A 5,672-nucleotide genomic window follows, 5' to 3' on the forward strand; every position below is an offset into this window, starting at 1 on the left:
CTTGTATATAGGAGGCAGTATTATAGTAGTTATATTCTTGTACATATGGGCAATATTATAGTAGTTATATTCTTGTACATATTGGCAGTATTATAGTAGTTATACTCTTGTACATAGGGGGAAGTATTATAGTAGTTATACTCTTGTACATAGGGGGCAGCATTATAGTAGTTATATTCTTGTACATAGGAGCAGTATTATAGTAGTTATATTCTTGTACATAGGGGGCAGTATTATAGTAGTTATATTCTTGTACATAGGGGACAGTATTATAGTAGTTATATTCCTGTACATAGGGGGCAGTATTATAGCAGTTATATTCTTGTACATAAGGGGCAGTATTATAGAAGTTATATTCTTGTACATAGGGGCAGTATTATAGTAGTTATATTATTGTACATAGGAGGCAGTATTATAGTAGTTATATACTTGTACATATTGGCAGTATTATAGTAGTTATACTCTTGTACATAGGGGGAAGTATTATAGTAGTTATACTCTTGTACATAGGGGGCAGCATTATAGTAGTTATATTCTTGTACATAGGAGCAGTATTATAGTAGTTATATTCTTGTACATAGGAGGCAGTATTATAGTAGTTATATTCCTGTACATAGGGGGCAGTATTATAGTAGTTATATTCTTGTACATAGGGGGCAGTATTATAGTAGTTATATTCTTGTACATAGGGGGCAGTATTATAGTAGTTATATTCTTGTACATAGGGGCAGTATTATAGTAGTTATATTCTTGTACATAGGGGCAGTATTATAGTAGTTATATTCTTGTACATAGGAGGCAGTATTATAGTAGTTATACTCCTGTACATAGGGGGCAGTATTATAGTAGTTATACTCTTGTACATAGGGGGCAGTATTATAGTAGTTATATTCTTGTACATAGGAGCAGTGTTATAGTAGTTATATTCCTGCACATAGGGGGCAGTATTATAGTAGTTATATTCTTGTACATAGGAGCAGTATTATAGTAGTTATATTCTTGTACATAGGGGGCAGTATTATAGTAGTTATATTCTTGTACATAGGGGCAGTATTATAGTAGTTATATTCTTGAACATAGGGGGCAGTATTATAGTAGTTATATTCTTGTATATAGGGGCCAGTATTATAGTAGTTATATTCTTGTACATAGGGGACAGTATTATAGTAGTTATATTCTTGTACATAGGAGCAGTATTATAGTAGTCATATTCTTGTATTTAGGAGGCAGTATTATAGTAGTTATATTCTTGCACATAGTGGGCAATATTATAGTAGTTATATTCTTGTACATAGGAGCAGTATTATAGTAGTTATATTCTTGTACATAGGAGGCAGTATTATAGTAGTTATATTCTGGTACATAGGAGGCAGTATAATAGTAGTTATATTCTTGTACATAGGAGCAGTATTATAGTAGTTATACTCTTGTACATGGGGGCGGTATTATAGTAGTTATATTCTTGTATATAGGAGCAGTATTATAGTACTTATATTCTTGTACATAGGGGGCAGTATTATAGTAGTTATATTCTTGTACATAGGGGGCAGTATTATAGTAGTTATATTCTTGTACAAAGCGGGGAAGTATTATAGTAGTTATTTTCTTGTACATAGGGGGCAGTATTATAGTAGTTATATTCTTGTACATAGGAGCAGTATTATAGTAGTTATATTCTTGTACATAGGAGCAGTATTATAGTAGTTATATTCTTGTACATAGGGGGCAGTATTATAGTAGTTATATTCTTGTACATAGGGGCAGTATTATAGTAGTTATATTCTTGTACATAGGAGCAGTATTATAGTAGTTATATTCTTGTACATAGGAGGCAGTATTATAGTAGTTATATTCTTGTACATAGGGGGCAGTATTAGAGTAGTTATATTCTTGTACACAGGGGCAGTATTATAGTAGTTATATTCTTGTACATAGGAGACAGTATTATAGTAGTTATATTCTTGTACATAGGGGGCAGTATTATAGTAGTTATATTCTTGTACAAAGCGGGGAAGTATTATAGTAGTTATATTCTTGTATATAGTGACTATTATAGTAGTTATACTCTTGTACATAGGGAGCAGTATTATAGTAGTTATATTCTTGTACATAGGGAGCAGTATTATAGAAGTTATATTCTTGTACATAGGAGGCAGTATTGTGAACCGAGAGCAAGGCAGGTGGTTTGGTCTCCGCAACCAGAAAGTACGCACACGGGGTGGTCCAGTTAAGAAAAATGTATTTACTACAGTTTAATAAAGGCAAGTTAATGGTAAAAGAACAGGAATAAGGACAAGCACAATACACAGTATAGTTGGAACAATTCAAGTTAGATTTCACAATATATTCCACGTTTACTATGTCCACCTCCACAGCACAGACACTGAAAGAACAATAGTCCCAAAACTATCCCTAACTGACCCTAACTTCACATTTGGGTGCGCACCCCTCTTACCAGTGGTCCGGGTGGACTGCTTACAGTTTGTAGAAGCGCGCGTTGGGGCCCAATGTCGTCCCTTTCTTGTATAGCGAAGCGTCCTCTCCTCACGGTTATCACAACATCCGAGGCAATAAGATTCTTCTCAGCAGGCAGGAAAACAAAATGGAGGCAATGAAATCCAACAGCAAGTAGCTCAGCACCCTGACAGTCCTGCAGAATCCATACACCGCGGTGTGATATAAGCCAGGGGTTGTGCAGTTACTGTCCGGTACTCAACAGCACTGCCAGTCTATAACTTTGGCGGCAATGTCCATAGCCACAATGTCAGTATTACTGGTTAGCCACTGGGCACAGTCCTTTCAGCATGACTCCACTGAACATACTGTCTCTTTATACTCTGTCTGCCTCTGGACTGAATTACACACAGGTTAGCTGCACAGAAACGTCCTCTAAGATCTCCACACACTCTCAATGCAGCACAGACACTTGGTTCTCTCTCTGCAAAGATGGCTGCTGCTCTCCCTGTGTCGTCACATCCTGCTTCCTTCTCATACTGGCAGGCTGACCTCATAGGGGTGTGTCCCTCCAGCATCACATTCCCAGGGCAGGGGCTGCTGACCAGAATCACAGAAACACATATACACTCAACTTTAACACAGTATAAACAAATGAAACTTGGCACATCATTGGGCTGTATATTACAGTATTATAGTAGTTATATTCTTGTACATAGGGGCAGTATTATAGTAGTTATATTCTTGTACATAGGGGGCAGTATTATAGTAGTTATATTCTTGTACATATGGGGCAGTATTATAGTAGGTATATTCTTGTACATAGGGGCAGTATTATAGTAGTTATATTCTTGTACATAGGGGGCAGTATTATAGTAGTTATATTCTTGTACATAGGGGGCAGTATAATAGTAGTTATATTCTTGTACATAGGGGGCAGTATTATAGTAGTTATATTCTTGTACATATGGGGCAGTATTATAGTAATTATATTCTTGTACATAGGGGCAGTATTATAGTAGTTATATTCTTGTACATATGGGGCAGTATTATAGTAGTTATATTCTTGTACATAGGGGGCAGTATTATAGTAGTTATATTCTTGTACATAGGGATCAGTATTATAGTAGTTATATTCTTGTACATAGGAGGCAGTATTATAGTAGTTATATTCTTGTACATAGGGTGCAGTAGTATAGTAGTTATATTCTTGTACATAGGAGGTAATATTTTTGTAGCTATATTCTTGTACATAGGGGTCAGTATTATAGTAGTTATATTCTTGTACATAGGAGCAGTATTATAGTAGTTATATTCTTGTACATAGGGGGCAGTATTATAGTAGTTATATTCTTGTACATAGGAGCAGTATTATAGTTGTTATATTCTTGTACATAGGAGGCAGTATTATAGTAGTTATATTCTTGTACATAGGGGGCAGTATTATAGTAGTTATATTCTTGTACATAGGGGGCAGTATTATAGTAGTTATATTCTTGTACATAGGAGGCAGTATTATCGTAGTTATATTCTTGTACATAAGGGGCAGTATTATAGTAGTTATATTCTTGTACATAGGGGCAGTATTATAGTAATTATATTCTTGTACATAGGAGGTAATATTTTTGTAGCTATATTCTTGTACCTAGGGGGCAGTTTAATATTAGTTATACTGCCAGGTCCTTCAGAATAAATAAGAAAAAAATAGTTTGTGTATTCTCGGTATGCTATGACTGACTATATGAGCATATTAAACAGGGAACTCCTGCCAATTTACTCAATTGCCTAACAATATTTGAAAATAGGTTTTCTAAACCAGCCTTCTCTGCGTGTGCACTTGCTGAAGTATAAAGAGAAAACTCCTATTTTATATGTGTAGTAGTAGACAATACTACTGTACATAACATCCTGCTCAGCCTTGACTCTGGATCCCCAATCCTGCCCACTACGCCATATTACGCAGTCCTAAGCCATTGAATTGATATTTTCCATGTTTGGCGCGTCGACATGCAAACTGTAAGCTTATTCTTTAGCAGCAGAGTCGTTTTTAACGTGAAAATCCAGACATTTATTTCGGTGCCATTATAAATAATTCACAGCAATGAAATTAGATGAATAATTTTGTAAATGTCTTGGTGATAACAGTCACTCGTTGTACCTTCCTCCTTAATGTTTTCCTTCAGTTTAAAATATATTTCTCTAAGAAAAAAAGAATCATTTTGGAAGATTAAATAATTAAGCAGCTGAAAAAGTACTTTTTACGCTCGTCGTCTTCCATAAGGAAAACATTTGCGCTAAGCAAGAATTGGGCATAAATTGTTCTTTGATCCTCGTGTCATGAAGGAGTGACAAAAATGATACATGATGTATCATTCAAGGAAACTTCAAAAGGACGAGGGATAATGTACGATTCATCCATTCTCAAGTACAATCTTATAAGTGACGACATCAGAAAAACCATTGGCTAATACAGAGTTAATTTAAAGGAACCCGCTAGTCAGAACTGATTCAATGGGTTATGACTATTGCAAAGCCTGAGGAGGAGGAGCCTAATAAATCCTTGTGTCCAGCTCTGCCCTCTCAGACCAATCATTATGTTTAGCAGACTGGGGCAGATTTTCTATTAAAAATGTGCCAGTTTTCAGGTACAATCTGCACCCCAGAGCTGTCTTACATAGTCTGCACTACGTTTGTGATGTGTTTTAGACACTTTGGGGTCTAAGTAAAGGGATTGACTTGCTACGAGCAACAAATGTATTAAAAAGCACAAGCCTCTTAATATGCATTGTCTTATCTGGCTTCACTTCTATAGGCTAGACTAGGTTTTTGCCATTTTCATCATTTCTGGCGTAGATTATAGTAAATGTCATGGACCATGTGTGGCCCTGCCCCCTAAAACCGAACCCGCCTAACTTTTGAAAAAGTATTGGGGCACAGTGTAAATGCCTGAAAAGTTGCAGTTCTGGTGTGTATATGCCAAAGTTTCAACTTTTGAATGCCAGAAGTTTAGCGCCCAGGACTTCATAAATACTTCCTCTTTTGGCATATCCAAATAGGGGCAGGACTTTACAGGAAGGGCATGTAGCTGTGACTGGGGTGGTGCCTTGGTGGAAGACATCTTGGATAAATATCAATTTGACAACTTTCTGGGTGTTCTTGTTGAAAGCCTTGCTACCTCATGTGAATATCTATTACCGACCATTGGGATTATCTCACTT

The sequence above is a fragment of the Eleutherodactylus coqui genome, chromosome 11 (genome assembly GCF_035609145.1).
Source record: "Eleutherodactylus coqui strain aEleCoq1 chromosome 11, aEleCoq1.hap1, whole genome shotgun sequence".
In the NCBI taxonomy this organism is placed as follows: domain Eukaryota; kingdom Metazoa; phylum Chordata; class Amphibia; order Anura; family Eleutherodactylidae; genus Eleutherodactylus; species Eleutherodactylus coqui.